The sequence below is a fragment of the Rhododendron vialii genome, chromosome 11a (genome assembly GCF_030253575.1).
Source record: "Rhododendron vialii isolate Sample 1 chromosome 11a, ASM3025357v1".
Taxonomy (NCBI): domain Eukaryota; kingdom Viridiplantae; phylum Streptophyta; class Magnoliopsida; order Ericales; family Ericaceae; genus Rhododendron; species Rhododendron vialii.
The window spans coordinates 18,080,196-18,092,157 of NC_080567.1; the positions used below are offsets into that span (position 1 = coordinate 18,080,196).

The 11,962-nt window shown below is 37.1% G+C and overlaps 1 long non-coding RNA gene across 4 annotated transcripts; it reads left to right on the top strand.

The window, feature by feature from the left end:
• The first annotated feature begins 4,098 nt into the window (after nucleotides 1–4,098).
• Nucleotides 4,099–10,433, top strand: LOC131308390 (uncharacterized). Of its 4 annotated transcripts, XR_009194420.1 has the most exons (6): nucleotides 4,099–4,341; nucleotides 4,532–4,595; nucleotides 6,860–6,984; nucleotides 7,381–7,434; nucleotides 7,551–7,622; nucleotides 8,820–10,433. It is a non-coding gene; the product is annotated as an uncharacterized LOC131308390 (long non-coding RNA). The 4 variants fall into 4 exon arrangements; XR_009194423.1 differs by lacking the exon at nucleotides 4,532–4,595; XR_009194422.1 differs by lacking the exons at nucleotides 4,099–4,341; nucleotides 4,532–4,595 and having other exon boundaries at nucleotides 4,956–6,984; nucleotides 7,699–10,433.
• The last annotated feature ends 1,529 nt before the right edge of the window (nucleotides 10,434–11,962 follow it).

An 11,962-nucleotide genomic window follows, 5' to 3' on the forward strand; every position in this document is an offset into this window, starting at 1 on the left:
CAAGCATTGAGCCGACTTCTCATGGAAGATACTGATTCAAAAAAAATATTTATTTAACCTTAATAAAATCTGGCAATTTATTGAAATAACTTCAGAGCGACTTTAGTCTTGATACAGATCCCAAGCATACTCGGTCTCCGCCCCTAGTATTCTTCCTATGTCAAACTGCTCCACCATTGAATCCTGCATACTCTGGTAAATTGATCGCCGAAGCAACCGATTTACCAGGATACAAACGTATCCGTGAGTGATAATTCACTCAGTAGAATAATCCTAACCCTACCAACCCCTTACTTTACAGCTAAGCAGTCTTATCACAATTCATATGGAAATAATAGAACGACCAGCATTAAATAAGTAAATCTATTAGCAAGCCTTTAAATTACCTTCTTTTGAATCTCACATTTCATAATTATACCTGCACCATAGTATCCATCGTCTTACGAACTCATATTTTAAATGTCCTGCTACCTTCAATATCACGAGGTATTAGTAGACTATCCACTCAATTCAGGTCCATCAGGCTGCCCTCAAGGTCCTGCTAGGCTACCCTCAATACTTGAGGTCCTGCCAGGCTACCCCTGAGGTCCTGCTTGGCCACCCTCACAATTCTAGGTCCATCAGGCTGCCCTCAAGGTCCTGCTAGGCTATCCTCAATACCTGAGGTCTTGCCAGGCTACCCCTGAGGTCCTGCTTGGCCACCCTAGCAACACCGGGTCTTTCAGGCTACCCTCAAGGTCCTACCAGGCTACCCCCAATCGATACGGGGTCCTGTCAGGCGACCCCGAGGTCCTGCTAAGCCCACAACCTTCATCTGTTTTTCCTTTTTCATTAACAATTACAACGTCTGCAAAATTCTCATTTGAAACCACCAAGCGAACCAAATTCTGATCCAACAAATACAACAATCAAGAATCCATAATAACGTAATCAATAAACATGATATGTTTCTATGTGAAAGCAAGCATGACAATTGATAGTGTGCAAGTAAATAATCCCTTAATATTTTATGACTAGGCCGATACTCATACATTACTACTTGTGCAAGCAATTTTTATTAAACAAGTGACTTCACTTAACTTGTTAATGTTATTAACAAAACTAAACATAATTTCCTCGCATTATAATAACAAAAGGACAAAACTTGTTATAGTCCGAAATTCTAGAGTAAGAAACACAGGGATTAAGGTTAATATGTTATTAATACATCTGGGCCGAAATCATAAACTCAGAAAACCCAAGGGGATAAGTGTTAATATCAGCATCTTCTTTTCCAAAAAAAAAAGCTACACATGAACAGTGACTATTCGAAACAAAAATAGGGGAATACCGTGAGATACCGTGCGACGTCGGGGTTGATTTCTCCTTCTCCGAAACGTTAAACAACAATACATAAACACTTATTATACTTAGGAGAAGGTAGGATATGGATTATAATATCTTTAATCTGGACAAGGCGATTCGGTGGAGTCCGGTAGGTTTTCGTTTGGTGGCGAAAAATTGATATTCTAGCAGCAACTTAGGGCTGGAATAACTTGACCAAACATCTGCCGTTTTGGATGATTCTTGTGTCTATCGCGAAGATCTTGAAACGCTCTACGACTTTCATGAAGAAGTCTAAGCCCGAAAACCACTCTAAGTAGTAGAAAAATGAAAGTTTAGAAGGATCGCTAAATCTGCCTGGAAATCAGAATCCGAAAATTTTACCTAACTTTGAATGGCGATAACTCTATAAATTTTTGACCGTTTTGGGCGATTCTTGGTCGAAATCGAAGCTCTCGACGCCCTCTACAACTTTCGTGAAGAAACTTAGGCCTAAAAACGACAGCAACTAGGAGGAAACATGCCGTGAATAGAGGGACGTGATATGGACGAAAATCGAAAGGGTGTGATCCCTCTTTTCTTGTTTTTTTTTTTTGTTTTTGTAGAGGACTAGGAGTGTTGTTTTGTGAGAGAGGAGAGAGGTATTTATAGAGGAGAAGTATAGAGGTGGTGGAATTCGGGAGGAGAGAGATATATAGTTTTAATAGAATTCTAATTAGCATTTAGATACGAAGGATAAGGGATGAATGTATATCTCTAAAGTATAATATGTTTCGAATACGATTTTTTTTTAGTAATATCAAATATACACATAATAATGTAATTTAATTAATAAATCTAACTAATTATTGAATTAGTTTTAACATTTCAAATTTGTATTAAAAAAAAAAATAGGGCAAAAATTTGGGTCGTTACAAAAGCATTGAGGGCTATGCTTAAGGAGATCGAGACTGATATCATATGTTCGAAAGCTTTGGATGAAGTGGAGCAACAATTTACAGAACAAGAGGAGAAGCAGGGAAAAAAATCTCAACAAAAGGTAATAATATATATTTTTTAAGAAAAAATTGTTTGTTACCCATTCTGTTAATTTTTACTTCAATACAAATCATACACTAATAAACGATTAAATGTTCTTATGTGTTCCTTTTGTAGGTAGCGAAGCGAAGATTGGAATTTGATGCACTATAGCTCTACAACATTTTGAGTTGCATGCTATCCAATTATTTGACTTTGTCAATTTATTTTGTTTTAGGAGTTCATCGTGCTATAATAGTTTAGATATGAGTATGAGACTGTCATCATAACTCATTTTCAAAAATTTAGCATTATCGTACCAAGAGTTGTTTCTTTTTTTTACTGTTCAGTTTGGATATTTTTTTCCATATTTATTGCCACTATTATGTATGTTTTCTTTTAGTTATGTGGGAGGTGATAATTCCACGACAGTATTTGTTAGGGACACGACAAATTCCACGGGCTGACTATTGTACCCCCTCAGTCAAAACAAAGCAATCCAATCCTTCTCGTCACTACAGATTTATAGACGTAAAACAGACCCACTTGTGCCGCTTCTCTCTCTACTCTCCTGTCTCCTCTGCCCCTCTTTATCTCCAATTGATTTTGTGGATTGGTCGCCAGGGGCAACCATTGGGAATGCCTCAAATCTGAATATTAATATGCTTGAATTGAATCAATCTCAAAATTCTTTTGAAACCCACGTAGAAGTCAACAAACTCAGCCTCTTCCTCGCCGCATAAGATCACCAGATCAAGATCGATGACTACCTTTGCCCATATGACAACAGTGTACTTCGAATAAGCAACACATCCATACCCATTAGTTACTTTTTAATTTTTATCAAGTGAAAAAGGGGTGGTCTGTAAACATCACACCAAGGGTGGAGAGAGAAGAGAGAACAGAGAAAATGGGAATTTTTCTATCCTCTTCATTTCTTATTATTGATTAAAAAGATTCATTTTCTTTTTATAAAATTGTGTTACCACTCAGAGTCTAAATTTTAAATATATAGAAGTTTCCGAATGGTACCTGTGTTGGAAATTAAGATGCGATTGAAGGGGGTTGGATGAGGCGATAGTGGTTAATTTCTAGTGAGAGAGAGAGAGAAATGGGTCTTGCAGTGAAGGAATTAAAGAGGGAAGGGAGAATTCAGGAAGGCACTAGAGAAATTGGAGTGAGAGAAATGAGGATTGAGGATTATTGCCTGACGGCGACGATTTTTATTTTTTGATCGTAAGCCAAGAGAAAGAGAAAAGAGGGAAGGCAAAGAGGAAAAGTGAGTTGTTTTGGCAAGGAAGATTGGGTTGCTCCGTTTTGACTAAGGGTACGATAGTCAGTCCATGAAATTTGTCGTGTCCTTGACAAATACTATCGTGGAATTATCACCTCCCTAGTTATGTTGATAGATTACGTTAATTTCGCCCGTGCGTAATAAAAAAAGCTAATTATAAGACATGATAATTAAGACAAAAACGTTGTTTAATGAAGGCAAAACATTAGTGTACAATCGTTAAATCGCTGAACATGCATTCTACCTAACGTGCGTATATTTGCTAAAACAGATAATAGAGGCCGGGCCACAAGCGATGTGTGTACAAGTTGGATTTTCATAACATTTTCGTAAAAATGCTTCTCACTTATTATTTGATCAAATTTTTACAAATATTGTAAAAATCCGACTGCGTGTGCCCGGCATCAGAGTTTCATATAAGTATTTGACCACTCAAAATCCATAGTTGTTGAATGAGACAAAGACTCACAATATAATGACAATAAGAAGCATTCAGAGCGGACTGCAATGAGTATTCTTGCTTCACCCACTCTTTCTCAACCGCTATGACTTCCCTCGTCACTCTTCCTCTCCTTCTCCCATCTTCCAATAGGTGCCGAAGTTGCTGAAATTTAGGTGCTGAAGTTTATTGCCGGGACAGAAATAAATAAAAAAAAGCGCAAATATAGTTCGAACCTGCTGCAAATGTAGTTCCGAACTCAATTCAGGTAAACTATTCTCTCTCTCCCGTCCGTTTTTCTAAACGCATTCCAGGTGTTTGATTAAATGTTTACGAAACTGTGGATTGATTTGGATGTTGCAAAGTGGTTTCTTTTAACGAATTTATGTCTCCCCCCGTTTTATGATCTCAAATTTGTTTTGTGATTCAATGGTTAATGTGATTTGGTGGGAAATCAGTTCTCGTATGTGAGGGGGTGGCCTTTCATCGCAGAGCAAAGGTTTCGATGTGTTAAATTACCAGGTAATGCTACAACTCCTCTCTCTCTCTCTCTCTCTCTCTCTCTCTCTCTCTCTCTCTCTTTCTCTCTCTCTCTCTCTCTCTCTAAACTCTGTGTAAATCAATATTTTTTGAGGGTATTCATTCAATTACTTTGTGAATGTGTTCTGCTCGATGGATTATTTTTTCAAGAATTTTGCAAATGTGTAATCTCGATGATGATGGCTCATCCTGATTTTTTTTCCTTGGATACAAAAAACAAAAATGCTAGAGACAAATCACCTCAACCACACCCCTCTCACATACAGGTGGGTCCCACTAGAACGGGCTCCACCTGTATGTGAGAGGGGTGTGGTTGAGGTGATGTGCCGCTAGCACTACAAAAAATGAAATCTATGCACCTTAACTCCTCAAATGATCGATGAAATGTATCAAACACAGAAGTCACATGCTATTTCAATCCGTAGTTCTGTCACTGCTGGGCTTGGATATAAGTTACAAATGGAGCATGTACATTCAAATTAAAGCCATGAGGTAATAATGAGACTTGGAGAATGTGGGAGTGGAACTATGCACCAGGGGAAGGTGCCATTACCTAGCCTCTTGGTTGTGCGGGAATATGCTAATGTAATTGAATAGATTTGGTGGTGCCACCTTTTATGGTTTGAGATCCTCCTATATGGGCAAGTGTTTTGAGTATCATTGTACTTACATAAAGTTGTTAATTTACCAGGATCGTTCCCCTGAGTATTGAATGTTTATGTAGTTTGTTTACTGTCTAACCTTTTTGTTGGTTTGTTGAAAAGTATCTGAGAACAAATTGATTGGTCTTGGGAAGTTGGTCTTGGGAAGTTATTTTAAATGGCATAGACATTCAGTTTGGGGAGAGGAGGAACACTCCCCTTGGACATGGGAACAACATTTTAGCATTATATTGTCTGTCGGGTGAGTGAGATAGCCGTCTTATGTTGGAACTAGGTTACATTCGAACATTCCTTTAGGCACGAGCCTTTGCTAGAACGATCCCGTTTAAAGTTATTCTAAAGATTGAATATTGGTAGAAAATGGGTTTGGTGGGGGTGGACAATAGTAGAGAAGGGTTTTTCATTCAGGTTGATTCAGGGTACGTTAGAGTTCTGCCTCTAAGTTTTGTTCTTATGAATGGTTTGGTGTTAAAAATAAATTAGGGATGCCTTTTGTTACGCTTACATGTTGCATAACACGATTTGCACATGCACCACGCGTGCCTGGCTTTTAGTATGTATAAATGTGTGTGAATGGTAGAAACGGAAAAGTTTTGGTTTTAATTACACATTTTAGCTTTAACTGCAGCAATGTTGTGGTTTTGAAAGGAGAATTGGTTAAGGGACTTCGCCATTCACAATGTTAAGGCCTTCTTTGATGCTACAATTACAGTTCCATGTTAGTTGTGCAGAAGTTTGAGTGAAAATGCTTTAAACTCAGAATTTCAGTAAGATTGGTAAGTTTCAGATTTGAGTGGAAGCTATGAGTTGGGTTAGAGGAGAGGAGTTTGAGGAGTGATACATTTCGATAAATGTTGCTAGCGGGATAGCAAGTTCTGTAAATGAAAAGGAGTGGAGGGAGTATTGATGTGGTTTTACTTGAATTTAAGTTCAAGCTAACATTGCAGTAGGAGTTGGAGAGACCCTAAGATATGGTCACAAATATAGAGGGTCTAGAAGAATGGATTTTGTGCATGTTTAGATAGCGAGATGTGACACATGATGGTATGAAGCCTTATTCATCACACTTAACACGATAGACATACCCTTGCCTCCGCTCAATGGTCTGGGTTTGGGGATTGATAGTTCTAGCAGACGGAAGTTGATTCCTTTGTGGAATCCATTTTCTACTATGTTAGTTGAGGAATATAAAGCACTGCTAGAATTAAGTAACCTGGAACGTGCTCTTTTTTTTTTGTTTTTCCTCTTCACAAATGTACCATTTTTCTGTGACTAAGGCTGTCTAAAATGTAACATTCGCAATGTCACAATGAAGAATGAAATTTTGTCGCCACATGGAACAAACACATCAGTCCAAAGTCTAAGGACTTCAAGGGGTTAATGTAAAAAGTACTTAATGATTGGGTGTATCTAACATGTTCGATTAAATGATTTAGGGAAATATGTCTCCATTTTTTGGTGTGAGAAGATTGGTATGAATTTCTTTTCCCTCACAATTCTTTGATTCAACTTACACATTCAGTTTGCACATTGGGCTTTACTAAATCAAATTCTCTTCCATTATGCTTGCTTATCTTGTTTTAGGAATCGGATGAGAATAAGGAGGAACTAATTTTGTTGAATGAGCAATTGACATTGCAGATGAGTAATTTGTGGACGTGCAGAATGTGGGCATATCTGTTAGGAGCATAAGGGCGTTGAAAGTTAAGGTTGTAAAAATGATCCTGGCCTTTGGTTTGCGTTGATTTGAATCTGGACCTTTTATTAAAGTTTCTCAATCAATCCTATCCGTTAATTCAGGGCAAAACAATTATTTTTTATTTTTTGATCTTGGACAAAACAATTATGGGCCTTTAGATTTATCTGTATTGTCTAAAAGTTCCCTAATGGCAAAGGGATTTGTAAACACAAATTCAACAAAGCGATTGAAACAATTATAGTTTTTTTTTTTTTTCCGTATTGGTTGCTCTCCTCACTTCAATTTAATTCTTTTCATGCTTATCTTGATTGTTAATAGCCTGCTACCAATATTTACCCTGAAGTTGTATTGGGTGCTCTCCTCACTTCAATTTAATTCTTTTCATGCTTATCTTGATTGTTAATAGCCTGCTACCAATATTTACCCTGAAGTTTTGCTGCAGTGTGCTTTATCATATCAGGTACAACAGGTTGCAAAGTATTACAATTTTGTTTTCTTCTGTTACCTTATATCATCCCTTAAACAATTAACTTGGCGTACTAACTGAGCTTCTGTTAACATATCATTCTTTCTTAGGATTGGGATCAAGAAGCCTTGAAGCTCAAAGGGATCAATACAACTAGATTAAGATAGTGGCGGACTAATAAGGTAGCTATAGTCTTGAACATTTTCCATAAATGCTTATTCTCATACTTAAATTGTGATTTAGTGATCTCAAACGTAGCCAAATTCTTGTGCATGCTCAAAATTGGTATGTAGAAGTTGATACAAAGACATTTCGGACAGTTATGGTGAGGATGTTCAAACACGTTTGACGTTAGTTGTGTTTGTGGACAAATTTTTCTAGGGATACTCTTAGCGTTGTCTTCTAGATATCGCCTCGAGATACGCATTTTCGTTGGTGTGTATCGATTTGTATTTTTATTGGTGTTTTGGATGGTCTTTTTTGATTTTATCAAGTTTTATGCATTTGAGTTTGTGTATGCAAAAGTTGGGATTGAAAAATTATTTGTTCTTTATTTGCTGATTCAAGTTAACCATGTCAATGGATATGATGAGTTATTATTTTTTGCAAAGTTGAATTTGTTGGACAAGGGGCTGATGTATTGCACGTGACTTCAGTATTTATTTGCATGTGCTGATTGTTAAAGCCGTATATTGCACACGAGTGTAGTATTTATTTGCATGTGCTGATTGTGATCGAGCCGTGCCTTCAGGCACGAGCATGCGCTATTTTTAGATAAAAAGATAAAGTACTTCCATGTACATTTTTTTAAATTTCTTGACACCATGTTAAAAATCTCAATTAGTTTTTTTATTAGGTGTCTTGAAATTCTAAAAATTATACAAAGAAGTACTTTTTTTATCCAAAAATTATACGTCTCTGTGTAGTGGTCTATTTTTGCAAGATGGAGGGAGTAAAATATATACAAAATCGTAGGCCACACGCAATAAATTTTCTTTAATTTGTTTTTCTCCAAAGCAACAGTACTTAATTAGAATATTCGCTATTCTCTCTTCAGAAATTAAGTTCATTGTCTAATTTTTTTTAATATTTGCGTTTGTTCTGGAAATACACGTTCATAAATATATCATAATTCAACTCACTATAGCACAAAAATTAAACTCCAATGGCTTCTCTGGTTTTCTTTGGTTCAATAAGAAATAGCTTTACAAGAAAAAAAAATGATTATCCTGGGATAACGCGAGGAGGTTCATCATAGAATTGAACTTCTTGTGACAATTTTCAAACCACAAAGAAACCATAGTGTACTGTGTATTACACAAACTGATACATACTCTATTCATACTTTATATTTCTTGAATTTTTCGTATAATCTACAGGACACCCCTTCTACTGGATATATATATGTGAGATTGAACAGGACTCAAACTGCCCGCGAAAATGGCTGAGTAAGCAGTTACTATGGTCGGAAACTCAGAACAGCTGTGGAACTTCCGTTCAGTCTTCTGACTTCTGAAATTGGAAACTTTTAACTTAGGTTGAGGATTACTAACAGAAGCTTCTCCATTGACGCGGTTTTCCAGGTAAAATTTTCATTTTGGAAGCATGCTTCTGAATTCACTTCCATGATTTCCGTATCCTACTGATGTTTTGACCTGATTTCTCGCCTCCCTCGGGGAGAATTTTGCATGTTTGAGGGTAGCATAATACCCACATAACTTCTCGAACCAAGCACTTCTGGAGCAGTAAGTCTTGACACTGACAAGGGTTGCAACCATGAAAATGAAGACGAGTATACTCAGGACTGCACAAATGTAACAGTAAAAGTTATAGTAAGTAACTCGGTACTGTGAGAAAAATAAAAATTGGTTGGTTTAGAGTTGTGTAGAAAATTAAATTAAGGATTGGTTTACACAGAAATTATGCCAATAGATGGGATCTATAACTTTATATATTCCTTGCTTCACTCACACGAATTCAATTGTTAAATATTCAAACCATGTGCTCTTTTATTCCAAAATACCCCTGCCTGCACCTCTTGTACTAATAAATAATGATCAGCATTAATTAAGAAACTAATTTCTTGATTTACTGTACCTTGTTTTTATCAAGTACGGAGTACTATATTTTGGTCAATTTTTTCGGAGTTAAAATAGTCGATAATCATCCAAAGAAATTCACAATGGAAAAAGATCGAGGAGGATGAAAAATTTACCCTTTCCGCGTGCTGCACTGAAACATGTGACGAAATCTTCCCGCCGAGTCACGTCCCAAGTAATTCCCAGTCCAAAACTATCATCAGCGAGATAAGGACTGTACGAAAATGGAATTGCTACTGTTTTCACAGGCTTACAAGAATCCGGAACAACCCCAAACGATGCGACAACATAGACATGATACTCGGATCCACTCATACATGGAACTTGCACGAAGGGACGTGGAAGTGGAGCAGAGCAATTGAGGTACGTGTAGTATTTCAGAATGTAGTAGTAATGGAACGGGGTTCGAGAGAGATCGAGGTTTAGAAAGACTTGATGGACACAATTTTCGGGATCAAGGAGACTCAGTCTTTTGGAATCATAAGAGATGGATTTGACAACCAAATCCCCATATGATGGAAAATGGATTGTGGTTTTGTTTTCCTTGCAAAGTAGTTTGAAACCAGGGTAGCTGCAATTCTGGGTCTGAAGCCCTTTGATTGAGAAAGGAAACTGAATTTCAGGGCCATTTGGGAAACACTTAGCCGGTGGACAATTCTTATCTATGGCTTCTGTATTTAGGAAGATTGAGGAAAAGAGGAGGAAGAAGATGATGATGATAGCCATTAGATATCAATATCAAATGACACAAGCTTAGTAAGAGAGAGAGAGAGAGAGAGAGAGAGAGGTGATAAGCACAAATGACTGAATGAGATACGCTAGCCCTGATGATCCCTGAAGTTTTTTACAGAAAAAAGTCAAACCAATACTCTGCAGAGGGCAATGCTAGGTAAATTTTTTTTTTTTTACCCAGAACAACGTATTTATGATTGGTAATAAACGTCTATTACCGGTCATAAATATCTCGACAAGTGTATTCCGGGTAATTTTTGAGTACTTTTTCTTTGTTGCTAGCACTTTTGGTCTGCAAAAGTTCGGCAGAGACCAACTAATATCTCTTGAGAGAGAGAGAGAGAGAGAGAGAAGATATTGTAAATGGAGCCAGGCAGCCAGAGTGTATGACCCGCAACGGAAGGGACGAAGAGTTCGTTCAAAAGCGAAAGGGATCTGAAGAGTGAAGAAGTCTCTTGTTTTAAAGTCCCTGGTCGTTGTTTTTGGTACAAACAAGACACGAAAGCAAACACAAGAGGGATGGGAATTTCCAGTTGACTTTTTTAAAATGGAGTCTTCTAAGAAATCACAATCTCAACGTCATCAAAATTGTTTAGTTGCGCCAAAGTGTTGCTAGTAGTCGAGGAGAAGGACGTTTTGGACCCCATTCGATCAGCAATTCTTTGCACCAAAACAAGATGCATTGTGCCTCTCTTGCATGCTTCTATATTTTACAAGGATGTTAATTTGTTCGACTGGATTAATAGTGGATGAATTAATATATAATCACATCAGACGTACTAGTGCACCCCTGCGCTTCAGGGTTTTCGGTTTTTGAGATCAATAAAACCATACCCTTCGTTTGTTTGAACATAAAATATTTTACTTATTTCTCGGTGTTTGGTTGTGTAAAAAATGAGAAAGTATAAAACATTTTTCATTAATTGGATGAAAATAACTTATCCTTAAATCTTCTGTAAGTTATTTTCCAAAATAAACCTGATGCCTTCTATTACAATTCTCACTACCCAGTTTTCTCGATCCTGACCCACGTTCAATTCTAATATTTTCATATCTCTCCACCGTTTAAACCCTCTTCTCTCCCTCTACACTATTTTATCGATTTCTGAAAATATTTTTCAAGTGTCAACCAAAAACCGAAAAATAAAAGTTTAAAGTTTATTTTTTGAAAAAACATTTTACATTGAAACAAACGGAGCCTAAGTCTTTTGTAAAGTATATGGTCCAGCCTGACGCTGAAATTCAGGCAGGCATATGAGCCGATTAAGAGTGATTTTAAAGCCCATAGTTGCCTTTTTGGGTTAAGTCTTTTGTAAAGTATATGGTCCAGCCTGAAGCTGAAATTCAGGCAGGCATATGAGCCGATTAAGAGTGATTTTAAAGCCCATAGTTGCCTTTTTGGGTTTTATGTTTTTGTGGTCCCTTTCCAATTGCCCTTTCTACTGCTGCCAAACCTCTTCTTTTTATTATATCAATGGACGGTTAGAAATTGATTGTGTTGTGTTTTACACAACCGTTGTGTGTGTAATACTTTTGTTTCTTCTATTCACAAGACGGCTTCTAGTGAGGGGAGATATATAGATACAGAAAGGCATGTTGTATGGAGCAATTAATCATTCGTTCACCTTTTAATGTCTGAAAAGAGGGAAATAAATAACGAATAAAGAAGTTGCCCGAAGATTGCTTACCAA